This window comes from Mobula hypostoma, chromosome 3 (genome assembly GCF_963921235.1).
Source record: "Mobula hypostoma chromosome 3, sMobHyp1.1, whole genome shotgun sequence".
NCBI classification, from domain to species: domain Eukaryota; kingdom Metazoa; phylum Chordata; class Chondrichthyes; order Myliobatiformes; family Myliobatidae; genus Mobula; species Mobula hypostoma.
Window position 1 is genome coordinate 154,579,201 of NC_086099.1, and position 14,342 is coordinate 154,593,542.

A 14,342-nucleotide genomic window follows, 5' to 3' on the forward strand; every position below is an offset into this window, starting at 1 on the left:
TCAAATATTTTAAGCCTAGATCATGGATGTGGGAGAGTATATTTCTTATAGTGTGGGAGTCTTGGACCAGAGGGCACAGCCTCAGAATATAAGTATGTCCCTTTAGAACTGAGATGAAGAGGAATTTCTTTTGCCTGAGGGTGGTGAATCTGTGGAATTTATTACCATGGATGGCTGTGGAGGCCAAGTCATTGGGTATATTGAAAGCAGAAGTTGCTAGGTTCTTGATTAGTGAGGGTGTCAAAGGTCACAGGAAGAAGGCAGGCAAACAGGTGCAACTGTGATGGTCTTTCTCACTGTCCACTACACCCCCTATCTTGTGTCATCCACATAGTGCTGATCCAGCTAACCACATCGTCATCCAGACCATTGATTATAGATGACAAACAACAATGACCCAGCACCGATCCCTGCGGCACTCCATAGGTCATAGGCCTCCAGTCAGAGAGGCAACCATCTACTACCACTCTCAGGCTTCTTCCTCAAAGCCAATGTCTAATCTACTTTATTACCTCATCTTGAATGCCAAATGACTAAATCTTCCATGTGGACTTTGTCAAATGCCTTGCTGTAGTCCATATAGACAACATCTTCTGCCTTCCCTTCAACTGTTCTGGTAACTTCCTTGAACAACTCGATAAGATTGGTTAACCATGACCTAAGATGCATAAAGCTATGTTGACTAACCTTAATCAATTCATGTCTATTCAAATACCTAAATATTGGGTCTCTGAGAATTCCTTTCAATAATTTTCCCTCTACTGATGGCAGGCTCACCTGCCTATAGTATCCTGGTTTTGAGAGCCTTTTTTAAACAGCAGAACAACACTGACTATCCTCCAATCTTCTGGTACCTCACTTGTCGCCTCGGATGATTTAAATATCTTTGCTATGGAGGGCCCGGCAATTTCTGCACTTGCTCCTGCAGGGTCTGAGGGAACACCTTGTCAGGCCCAGGGGATTTATCCACCCTTATTTGCCTCAGGACAGCAAACATCTCCTCCTCTGTAATCTGTATAGGGTCTATGAAGTTGATACTGTTTTGCCTCACTTCTATAGGCTTTGTGTTTGTCTACTGAGTAGATACAGTTGGCAATTGATTTAAGTTCTCTCCCATCTCTTTTGGCTCCATTCATAGATTACCATTCTGATCTTCCAGAGGACCAATTTTGACCCTTAGAATCCTTTTACTCTTAGCACATCTGTAGAAGCCCTTCATCTTTTCTTTCACCTTGTCTTCTAGAGCAACCTCATGCCTTCTTTTAGTCATACTGATTCCTTTCTTAAGTGTTCTCTTACATTTCTTATACTCCAGAAGCACCTCATTTGCTCCTACCTGCCTATACCTGAATGCATCCCCTTTTTTTATCTTAACCAGAGCTTCAATATCTCTTGAAAACCAAGGATCCCTACACCTGTTATCTTTACCTTTTATTCTGACAGGCACATACAATCTTTGTACTGTCAACATTTCATTTTTGAAGGCCTTCCACTTAACAAGTACACCACTGCCAGAAAACAGCCTGTCCCAATCCACACTTGCCAGATCCTTTCTAATTGGCCTTTCTCCAATTTAGAATCCCAGCCTGAGGACTAGACCTATCTTTATCCATAATTACCTTGAAACTAATGGTATTACAATCACTAGACTGTGGGCACGTGGCCAAGTGGTTAAAGCATTGGACTAGTGATCTGAAGGTCATGAGTTCGAGCCCCAGCCGAGGCTACGTGTTGTGTCCTTGAGCAAGGCACTTAGCCACACAGTGCTCTGTGACGATGCTGGTGCCAAACTGTATCGGCCTTTGCTCTTCCCTTGGATAACATCGATGTTGTGGAGAGGGGAGACTTGCAGCATGGGCAACTGCCGACCTTCCATACAACCTTGCCCAGGCCTGCGCTCTGGAGAGTGAAGAGTTGCAGGCGCAGATCCATGGTCTCACAAGACTAACGGGTACCTTTACTTTACTTACAATCACTAGATGCAAAGAGTTCCCCTACACAAACATCAGTCACCTGCCCTGGCTCATTCTGTTGGTGGGACCTCCATGTACTGATAAAGGAAACTTTACTGAATACATTTGATAACACTATCCCATTAAATCCTTCTACAGTCTGGGAGTCCATGTCAATATGTGATAGTTAAAATCACCTGCTATCACAACCTTGTGTTTCTTGCAACAGTCTACGATTTCTGTACAAATTTGTTCCCTTAAATCCTACGGACTGTAGGGTGGTCTGTATTATAGCCCCATTAACACGGTCATACCTTTCTTATTGCTCAATTCCATCCATAATGTTCTCCGGACTGTCAAATTGTGTTATTATATTTAAGCCTCACAAATTGTATTATTTTCTCATTCTCTCATGCTTATACTTGCTGACACTCCGACAGTGTTTTCAGCCATTACACTCATTGATACTAAGCTTCAAGTTGCCTCTTTGGATATTAGCTTAATTGACATGAGATCATTTTATTTGCTTCAGGCAAAGTCATTAGTATTGCTGTAATGTTGATGGATTAAATGGGATAGAATACTCCTGCTTTCTTCATTGTTTGCCCTTTCTGCTTTTCTCCTCCCCCTCGCCAGCCCCCTCATTTTTGACTCCTTCAGTCCAAAAATTCCAGTCAAGATGGTGCCTGTATACATACAACATTTCTTTGGTCAACATCTTCTGGGTAGATCATGAAACCATATATTGCACTTCTTTTATGTCATTTATGTTTGTTTTTCGTCTTGGGTGTGATTCTGGAACTGTTGGAGCCTGTGATTTGCTGTTTAGAGATCATCTGAGTGTTCCAGTACTCTGCAGTCTCCACGAGGATTCTGTGAGGCAGAGGCGGAGGGCGTGAATCTCGTGGTGGGCAAGCTGCAAGCCAATGTTTGACTGCATTTTGCTGATTAAAGCTTCCATTGTTGGCTGATAAAACTGACGAGGGAGATGGAAGCATTGAGGTGAATGAGGAGGCTTGGAGATCTGCAGTCTCCAGGAGGATTCTGGGAGACAGAGGCAGCCCACACAAGCTTTGAGGTGAGAAGGCTACGGGATGGGGCACAAGCCATTGTTCAATTCTATTTTGCTAATTTGTTAAGTGTATCCAGGAAGGTTTTTAGATCAATATGTGGACGGTCCAACGAGAAGAGGGGCCATACTGGACCTGATGTTGGGTAATAAGTCAGGTGGCTGACCCTTCAGTGGGTGAGCAGTTCGAGAAAAGTGACCACAACTCCTTAACTTTCAGGATAGTTGTAGGTAAGGATAGCTATGGTCCTTGTGGGAGAATTCTAAACTGGAATAGGGCAAATTATGAGGGCATTATGCCAGAATGATGAAGAGTTCATTGGGAACAACTTTTTTTTTCTGGCAGGTCCACATCAGACATGTGAAGGGTGTTTAAAGATCAATTGCACAGAGTACAGGAAAGGTATGCTCTTGTTAGAAGAAAGGAGGGGGATGGAAAGATAAGAAAACCTTGGATGTCCGGAGAGGTGATGAATTTAGTTACGAAGAAAAGGAAAAGTATGTAAAGCTTCAGTCGTTAGGATCAAACGAAGCACATGAGGAGCATAAAGAAACCAAAAAAAGAACTAAAGAAGAGAATTAGGAAAGCTGGGAGGGGCCATGTAAAGTCCTTTGCGAATAGGATTAAGGTAATTCCCAAGGCAATCTTTACATATACATCAAGGGCACGAGAATACTTGAGAGAAGATGGGACCACTCAAGGATAAAGGGGAGATCATTTGTGTGGGTGTGGAGAATGTGAGTGATGTACAAAGGTACTTAATGAGTACTTTGCTTCAGTATTTATCAAGGAACAGGATATGGAGGACCAGGAGATCAGTGCTGACTGTATAAAAATGCTAGGGCATTTCGAGGTCAAGAAGGAGAAAGTGTTTGGCCTCCTACTGAGTATTAAGGTGGTTTTGTCGTCAGGGTCTGATGGGATTTACCCTAGGTTATTGAAGGAGGCAAGAGACGAGATTGCTGGGGCCTTGACCAGTATCTTTGTGTCCTCTCTAGCTACAGGTGAGGTTCTGGAGGACTGGTGAATGGTTAATGTTGTACTTCTGTTTAAGAAGGGACAAGGGAGAATCCTGGAAACTATAGACTGGTAAGTCTCATGTCAGTTGCAGGTAAATTGCTGGAGAAAATTCTTAGGAATAGGATATATGAAGATTTGGAAACTCGTGGCCTAATTAGGGAGAACCAGAATGGCTTTGTGTGGGGCAGGTTGTGTCTTACCAACTTAATTGAGTTTTTTTTTGACAAGGTGATGAGAGAGATTGATGAGGGTAGGGCAGTGGATGTTGTCTACATGGACTTTAGTAAGGTGTTTGACGAAGTTCCTATTGGGAGGCTAATCCCACAGATTAAGATGCACAGGGTCTGTGGCAAATTGGCTGTTTGGATTCAGAACTGGCTTACGCATAGACGACAGAGGGTAGTGGTTGAAGGGGCTTATTTGAGCTGGAAGTTTGCAATTAGTGGTGCTGGGACCTCTACAGTTTATGATGTATATAAATGATTTGGAAGGGTGAGTTAGTAAATTTGTGGATGACACCAAGATTGGTGAAGTTGTGGATAGTGCGAAGACTGGCAAAGAATACAGCGTAAAGTAGATTAGTTGCCGATATGGGCAGAGAAATGGCAGTTGGAGTTTAACGCAGATAAATGTGAGGTGTTGCACCTTGTAAGGCAAATACAAGGAAATAGTGCACTGTTAAGGGCAAGATCCTTAACAGTGTTGCTGAGCAGAGACATTTTGGGATCCAAGCTCATAGCTGCTTGACAGTGGCTACACAGGTCAATAAGGTGGTTAAGAGGCTTATAGAATGCTTACTTTTATTAGTAGAAGCACTGAGTTCAAAAGTCAACATAGAACATAGAAATTTACAACACATTTAAGCCCTTTGGGCCTCAATATTGTGCCGACCATGTAACCTACTCTAGAAACTGCCACTATAGCCCTCTATTTTTCTAAGCTGCATATACCTATCTAAGAGTCTCTTAAAAGACCCTATTGTATCATCCTCCACCACTGTCACCAGCAGTGCATTCCACACACCCCTCACTCTCGGTGTGAAAAATTTACCCGACATCCTCTCTGTACCTACTTCCAAGCACCTTAAAACTATGCTACTTGTGTTAGCCATTTTAGCCCTAAGAAAAAGCCTTGGGCTACCCACATGATCAATACCCCTCATCAGCTTATACACCTCTATCAGGTCACCTCTTATCCTCTGTTGCTCCAAGGAGAAAAGGCCAAGTTCACTTAATCTATTCTCATAAAACATGCTCTCCAATCCAGGGACCGTCCTTGTAAATCTCCACAACTGGGAAGTGTCCTCGTAAATTTTCTCTGTAAACTCTGTTGTCTTTGTCATCACTTTACAGGAAGTAAAATAATAATTATACTCAGTACTTAGACTGTGGCCTGACTGGAGTTTTATACAACTCTAGTGTGATTCTCTTGCTGTTGTTACAAGGAAATATCATGTTTATTGTCTACTCCATTATCTCCCGTCACCCTGCTTTCAAGTGATGGTAGACGTGGATTTCAAGGTATTATCTAGCGTCTCAATATCCCATTGCTTTATTCTTCTCTGTTAGCCACCTCCAATATAATATATCACAGTGTACTAACTCAATTCTAATTGTAGTTTTCTCCTGGCCAAATGGATCATTGATATCTTCAGCAGTCCATAAGACCATAGGAGCAGAATTATGCCATCTGGCCCATTGAGTCTGCTTCGCTATTCAATCATGGCCGATCCTGTTTTCTATCTCCTCCTCAACCCCATTTCCCAGTCATCTCCCCGTAACCTTTGATGCCATGTCCAATCAAGAACCTATCAATCTCTGACTTAAACACACCCAACGACCTGGCCTCCACAGATGCATGTGGTAACAAATTCCACAAATTCACCACCCTTTGGCTCAAGAAATTTCTCCTCATCTCTGTTTTGAAAGGGTGTCCCTCAATCCTGAGGCTGTGCCCTCTTGACCTAGACTCTCCCACTATGGGAGACATCCTTTCCACATCTACTCTGTCTAGGCCTTTCAACATTCAAAAGGTTTCAAAAAGATCCCCCCCCCCCAATCCTTCTGAATTGAGAGTTTCAGGGGGCAGAAGTGAGTGCAGTGATTGTGTTCAACTTGAAATTTGATAGGGAGAAAGTAATGTCTGATGTAGCAGTATTTCAGTGGAGTAAGGGAAATTACAGTGGTATGAGAGAGGAGTTGGCCAAAGTAAATTAAAAGGAGCTGCTGGCAGGGATGTTAGCAGAGCAGCAATGGCATATGTTTCTGGGAAAAATGAGGAAGGTACAGGACATGTGTAATCCAAAAATGAAGAAATATTCAAGCGGTAAAATAGTACAACCGTGGCTGACAAGGGAAGTCAAAGCTATTGTAAAAGAAAAAGAAAGGGCATACAGCAAAGCAAAAATAAGTGGGAAGATCAAGGATTGGGAAGTTTTTAAAGACCTACAGAGAGCAACTAAAAAAATCATTCGAAGAGGAAAATGAAATATGAAAGCAAGCTGGCAAATAATATCAATGTGGATAGTAAAAGTTTTTTCAAGTATGTTAAAAATAAAAGAGAAATAAGAGTGGATATAGGACAGCTAGAAAATGAGGCAGGAGAAATAATAACGGGGAGCAAGGAGATGGCTGTTGAACTAAATAAGTATTTTGCATCAGTCTTCACTATGGAAGACAATACCAGAATGCCTGATTTTGTAGTGTGTGAAGGAAGAAAAGTGGGTGCAGTAATTGTCACAATAGAGAAGGTGCTCAAAAAGTTGAAAGACCTAAAGATACATAAGTCACCTGGACCAGGTGAACTGCACCCTGGGTTTCTGAAAGAGATAGCGTTAGAGATTGTGGTGGCATTAGAAATGATCTTTCAAAAATCATTGGTCTCTGGCATGGTGCCAGAGGACTGGAAAATTGCAAACGTTACTCCACTCTTTATGAAAGGAGGAAGGCAGTAGAAAGGAAATTATAGACCAGTTAGCCTGACCTCAGTGGTGGGGAAGATGTTGGCGTCAATTATTAAGGCTGAGGTGATGGTGACACAGGACAAGATAGTACAAAGTCAGCATGGTTTCCTTCAGGGAAAATCCTGCCTGATGAACCTGTTGGAATTCTTTTGAGGAGAATACAAGTAGGGTAGATGAAGGGGATGCAATGGATGTTGTACATTTGGAATTTCAGAAGGACTTTGACAAGCTGCCACACATGAGACTGCTTACCAGCTTAAGAGGCCATGACATTACAGGAAAGTGACTAACATGGTTAGAGCATTGGCTGATTGGTAAGAGGCAGTGAGTGGGAATAAAGGAACCTTTTCAGGTTGGCTGCCAGTGACTAGTGGTGTTCCACAGGGGTCGGTGTTGGGACTGCTTTTTATGCTGTATATCAATGATTTAGATGCTGGAATAGGTGGCTTTGTTGCCAGTTTTGCAGATGATACGAAGATTGGTGGAGGGGCAGGTCGTGTTGAGGAAACAGGTAGGATGCAGAAGGACTTAGGCAGATTAGGAGAATGGGCAAGAAAGTGGCAAATGAAATACAATGTTGGTCATGCACTTTGGTAGTGGAAATAAATGTGCGGACTATCTTCTAAATGGGGAAAAATTCCAGGAATCTGAAATGCAGAGGGACTTGGAAGTCCTTGTGCAGAGCACCCTGAAGGTTAACTTGCAGGTTGAGTCGGTGGTGAGGAAGGCAACTGCCATGTTTGCATTCATTTCAAGAGGTCTAGAATACAAGAGCAAGGATGTGATGCTGAGGCTTTATAAGGCACTGGTGAGGCCACACTTTGAGTATTGTGAACAATTTTGGGCCCCTCATTTTAAAGTCTACAACTTTATTCATCAATACTACCAATTTTGCATTATTTGTAAAGTTTTTAATTACGGTCCCAAAGCTCATATCTAAGGAATCTGCCAATGATATGATTCTTACCTAGGATTTGAATTTGTGAGCATGTGAGAGGTCCTGAAATCACAACCCAGATGAGCCCTCTGATTAAAATCGTGCCTTACTGCTTAAGCTAACAATATTATAAAATAATTTTTTTCAGATATGTGAAGTGTAAAAGAGTGACAAGTGTGGACATCAGACCAGTGGAAAACCACTGGGAAATAAAGAAATAGTGGAAGAACTGAATAAGTATTTATTGTTGGTCTTCTCTGTGAAAGACACCAACAACATGCCAGAAATTTGAGAATATCAGGGGGCAGAAGTGAGTGCTGTTGCGTTACTAAGGAGAAGGTGTTTGGGAAGCGCAAAGGTCTGAAGTAGGTAAGTCACCTGGATCAGATGGGTTCTGAAAGAGCTTGCTGAAGAGATTGTGGAGGCATTAGTAGTGATTTTTCACTAGATTCTGGAATGGTTACAGAGAATCACAAATGTCTCTCCAACCTTTATGAAGGAGAGGAGGCAAAAGACAGGAAATTATGGGCCAGCTGGCCTGGTCAGTAAGATCGTTAGAGCCCCTTATTAAGGATGAGGTTTTGGGGTACTTGGAGGCACATGATAAAATAGGCAGAAGTCAGCATGGTTTCACAAACGGGAAATCAAGCCTAACAAATCTGTTGGAATATTTTGAGGAAGTAACAAGCAGGATAGACAAAGACGGGTCAGTGGATATTATTTATTTGAATTTTCAGAAAGCCTTTGGCAAGGTGCCGCAGATAAGACTGCTAAACATGATGGGAGCCCATGGTATTACAGCAGAGATACTAGCATGGATAGCAGCTGACTGGCAGAAGCAAAGGCTGGTTGGCTGCCAGTGACTAGTGATGTTCTGCAGGGGTCAGTCTTGGGTCTGCTACTTTTCATATTATATGTTAACTGGATAACAGAACTGATGGCTTTCCAGCTAAGTTTGCGGATGATACAAAGATATGCAGAGGTGCAGGTAGTACTAAGGAAGCAAGGGAGTCTGCTGAATGATTTGGACAGATTAGACAAACTGGCAACAAAATGGCAGATGGAATACTGCATATGTATGTGTACAGACAAGCACTTCGGTGGAAGAAATAAAGGTGTAGACTATTTAAACAGGAAGCAAGTTCAGAAATCAGAAATGTAAAGGGACTTGAGAGTCTGTGCAGGATTCCCTGAAGGTTAAGTTGCAGTCAGTAGTAAGGAAGGCAAATGCAGAGTTAGCATTCATTTCGAGAGGACTAGAATATTAAGGCAGCAATACTGAGGCTTTATAATGCTTAATTCAGACCACATTTGGAGTATTGTAAGCAGTTTTGGGTGCCAAATCTAAGAAAGGATATGCTGGTCTTGAAGACAATCCACAGGAAGTTTACAAAAATGATCCCAAGAATGAAAGGAATGCCAAGTTATTGGGTATATTTAAAACAGAGTTTGATAGATTCTTGATTGGTAAGGACATCAAAGGATATGGGTAGAAGGCGGGAGAATGTGGTTGAGAGGGAAGAAAACAGCAATGATTGAATGGCGAAGCAGACTCGATGGGCCAAATGGTCTAATTATGTCCCTGTGTGTGATGATCTAACGATAAGCTTATCACAGATTTTCCTGATTTGATTCTCAAATTTATCAGCACATTTACAGGTCGATGAAGCTTATTGAATTCCCCACTGAAATGGAAATTAAGAGGTCTGATCAAAACTCAGAAAATTACTGTAATAGATATTTGGTACTCACAGATGAATTCCTCCCTGTAAATAGGAAGGTTTTGTTCACAGTATTTTGGTGCAACTTTTAACATTACAGAATTTTCTGAATTTCATCAGAATGAATGCTACTTCAACTGCTTGAAGTGGAACTTGTGTGAGAACAATAGGACCTGCAGTTTGTTGCTGAGATTTCTTGTGAGACATCAAAGGGGTGATCTGTGGTTAAGAGCACACTGATGGACAGCAAAGGAAATACGAAGTAATAGTATCTACTGGGGTCGATAGGGCATAGCAGAAACCTTTAGTGTACCAAACCACCCCTGAAGATATGGTATGTTTTAAGAAGATGAGGATCTAATTTGCTTTACTCTGAACACTGTTAATTGTGACTGAGTTTGAAAAACCTTATTATATGGCTATTTTAAGATCATGATAACCAATTTGATTATATATGAGCTTTTCCATTAATTCCACTACTGTATTGTAAATATTTTAATTCTGATTTGCTGTTTTGAACTCTGTAATATCCTTTCAGTCTATAACAAAATGCTAAATTAAATACCAATTGTCATTTTTGACTTCCATGATCATCTTCGAGGCATCAGCAAGGAGAGGCTTGAGTGAGAGATGGTGAGAAAGCTGTCGGTAGATTATTTCCCCAGTTTATTTATTATTTCTTCCCTTACAGTTGCACAGTTAGAACAGTAGGGATGCCAGGCAGAATAGTTGAATGCTCCTCTTGCAGGATGATGGAGGGCAGAGAGCAGGGAAAATGTCATGGCAGTGTTCAGTCAGAACAGACTGGAGAACTTGTCTAGTGAGGCATTATTGGTAGAACTGAGTAAATGACCACATTAATGGGCTATATTATAGATCACCCAACAGTCCATGGGATTTAGAGAAACAAATTGGTAGAGAGATTGCAGACCATTGCAAGAAACAAGGTTATGATAGTAGGTCATTTTAACTTACCTGATATTGACTGGGACACCCATACTGTAAAAGGACAAGATGGGACAGAGTTTGTTAAATGTGTTCAGGGAACTTTCCTTAATCAGTATGTAGATGTCCCAATGACAGAGTGTGATACTTGATCTCCTATTAGAGCATGAGACAGGACAGGTGACTGAAATTTGTGTCAGGGAACTCTTTGCCTCTAGTGACCATGATGCCATTAGTTTCAATGTAGTTATGGAAAAGGATAGGTCTGGTCCTCAGGTTAAGATTATAAATTGGAGAAAGACCAATTTTGATGGAAGTAGAAAGGATCTTGTAAATGTGGATTGGGACAGGCTGTTTTCGGGCAAAGGTGCACTTGGTAAGTGGAAGGCCTCCAAAAGTGAAACTTTGAAAGTACAAAGCTTGCTTGTGCAGGTCAGAATAAAAGTAAAGTATAACAGGTGTAGGGAACCATGGTTTTTGAGAGATGTTGAGGCCCTGGTTAGAAAAAAACTGGAGGTGCATAGCTGGTATAGGCAGGTAGGAACAAATGAGATATTTGAGGAGTATAAGAAATTCAAGAGAACTCTTAATCAGTGAGGCCAAATAAAGGCACAAGTTTGCTGTAGCAGACAGGGTGAAAGAGAAAATGAAGGGCTTCTACGGATGTGCTAAGGGTAAAAGGATTCCAAGGGACAAAATTGATCCTCTGGAAGATCAGAATGGTAATCCATGCATGGAGACAAAAGAGACCAGGGAGATCTTAAATAGATTTTTTGCATCTGCATTTATTCAGGAGACAGACACAGAATCTATAGAAGTGAGGCAAAGTGACAGCAAAGCCATGGGTCCTATACAGATTACAGAGGAGGAGGTATTTGCTGTCTTGAGGCATGTTATGGTGGATAAATCCCCTGGGCCTGACAAGATCTCTCCCAGATCCTGTGGGAGGCAAGTGCAGAAATTGCAGAGGCCTTAACAGAGATATTTAAATCACCCTTAGTGCCAGATGAGGTATCAGAGGATTGGAGGATAGGAAATGTTGTTCTGCTATTAAAGAATGGCTCTGGCCAATGAGCTTGACATGAGTAGTGGGAAAACTATTGGAAGGTATTCAAAGGGATTGAATATATAAGTATTTGTATAGACAGGGACTGATTAACAATAGTCAGCATAGCTCTGTGCAGTAGCTCAGGAAAGTTGATGAAGGCAAGGCAGTGAATGTTATCTACATGGACTTCAGCTAGGTATTTTTACAAGGTCCCACTTGGGAGGTTGGTCAAGAAGGTTTAGTTGCTCAGTATTCAAGATGAGGTAGTAAATTGGATTGGACATTGGCTTTGTGAGAGAATCCAGGGAGTGGTAGTAAATGGTCGTATCTCTGTCTGGGGGCTTGTGACTAGTGGAGTGCGCAAGGATCGCGCTGCGTCCATTGTTGTTTGTCATCTATATCAACGATCTGAAGGATAATGTGGTTAAATGGATCAGCAGATTTGCGGATGACACCAAGATTAGGGGTGTAGTTGACAGCAAGGAAGATGATCAAAGCTTGCAGCAGGATTTGGACCCCCTGGAAAAATGGTCTGAAAAATGACAGATGAAATTTAATTCAATGTTCCACTTTGGGAGGACCAACTAGGGTAGGTCTTACACAATGAGCGGTTGGTCAGTGAGGAGTGCAGTAGGACAACGGTATCTGGGAATACAACATTGAAACTGGCATCACTGGTAAACATGGGCATAAAGAAAGCTTTTGGCACATTGGCCTTCACAGATCAAAGTACTGAGTACAGGAGATGGGATGTTATGTTGAAGATGTATAAGACATTGGTGTAGCCTAATTTGAGGTATTGTGCAAAGCTTTGGTTACCTACGTGCGGGAAAGAACTAAATAAGATTGAAAGAGTACAGAGAAAATTTACAAGGCTGTTGCTGGGACTGGAAGATATGAATTAGAAGGAATGACTGAATAAGTTATAACTAAATTCCCTAGAACGTAGAAGATTGAGGGGAGATTTAATAAAGGTGTACAGAATTATAAGGAGTATAGACAGGGCAAATGCAAGCAGGCTTTTTCCATTGAGATTGGTTGAGACTACAACTAGAGGTCATGGGTTAAGGGTGAAAGGTAAAATGTTCAGGGGAGGAAAAATGAAGGGAATCATCTTCACTGAGAGAATGGTATGAGTGTGGAACGAGCTGCCAGACTAAGTGGTGGATGCAATCTCGATTTCAGCATTTAAGAGAAGTTTGGATTGGTACATGGATGGTAGGGGTATGGAGGGCTCTGGTCCCAGTGCAAGTCAATGGAATAGGCAGTTTAAATGGTTCAGCAAAGACTGGATGGACCAAAAGGCCTGCTTCTGTGCTGTAGTTTGCTCTGACCCTATTTTCTATTTCTCTCGTCATTTCTATTTCTCTAATCACTTATGATTATTCTGTAATAAATGTCATATACATGCTTGATTGCTTAATAATATAATAATTTAGTGGAACTTACCTTCATATAGCACAACAATTTATTTAGATCCATTCTAATGGGGAACAATAAATAATAAAGTTGTAGCCTTTTGAATGGTATTTGGTGGCATATTGAAGACAGCAGGGAGTTACTGTAGAAGGATCCAGATAGTTGAATTGTGTGCCAGATAGCTTTTTCATGCAATAAAATCCACCTTCAACTTTTATTTTGTTCATTTTAAGGTATATCTTCATGAAAACACTCATCAAATTCAACTAAGGTATGTAAGTGTTTAAATAAACTCTGATGTAATTAATTAATTAATTCAAATCCACTTGTTTTCCCTGCAGAGACAAAAGCTAAGGGGTGACCTGATGGAAGTACATAAGCTTATGAGACTTGGTCAAAACAACAGGGCATAGACTTAAGGTGAGAGGTAGGTGCTTTGAAGGGATATTTGGGGTAAGATTTTACACAGAGTGTTGTTGATGTCTAGAATCATAGAGTTATACAGCACGGAAACAAGCTCTTTGTCCCAATTGATCCATGAAAAATAAGGTGCCTTTCTGAGCTAGTCCAATTTTGTAAATTGGTTTGTAATTGACACATGTACTGAAGTACAGTGAAACACTTTGTTTTGTATGGCAACCATACAACTCATTTCATTACAACAGTACATTGAGGTAGTACATGGGAAAACAATAAGAGAACGTGGAATAATGTGTTACAGATACAGAGAATGTGCAGTGCAGGTGGACAATAAGGTGTAAGACCATGACAAGGTCAAGAGTCCATCTTATTATAACAGTGCTGTCCTTGAGCATGGTGCTATGTGCTTTCAGGTTTTTGCATCTTCTGATGGTGGAAAGATAGAATATCTGTGTGCATTCATCTTATCTTACTATCTTATCTATTATCCCCCCTCATTATCTTAAACTCCTACAGTCCATGAATAAAAGTCCATGCCTATCCAGTGTCTCCTTATAATAATAAAAGGTGAATAAATAATATTGAGAACATGAGTCGTAGAGTCCTTGAAAGTGAGTCCAAAGGTATTGAGTCAGTTCAGTGCTGAGATGGGAGCCGTCATCTACGCCGGTTCAGGATCCTGATGGTGGTAGGGTAATAACTGTTCCTGAACCTGGTGGTGTGGGACCTAAGGCTCCTGTACCTCCTGCCCCATGGCAGCAGAGAGAAGAGAACATGGCCTAGATTATGGGGGTCCTTGATGATGGATGCCACTTTTTGTGGCAGCACTTCTTGTAGATATGCTCAAT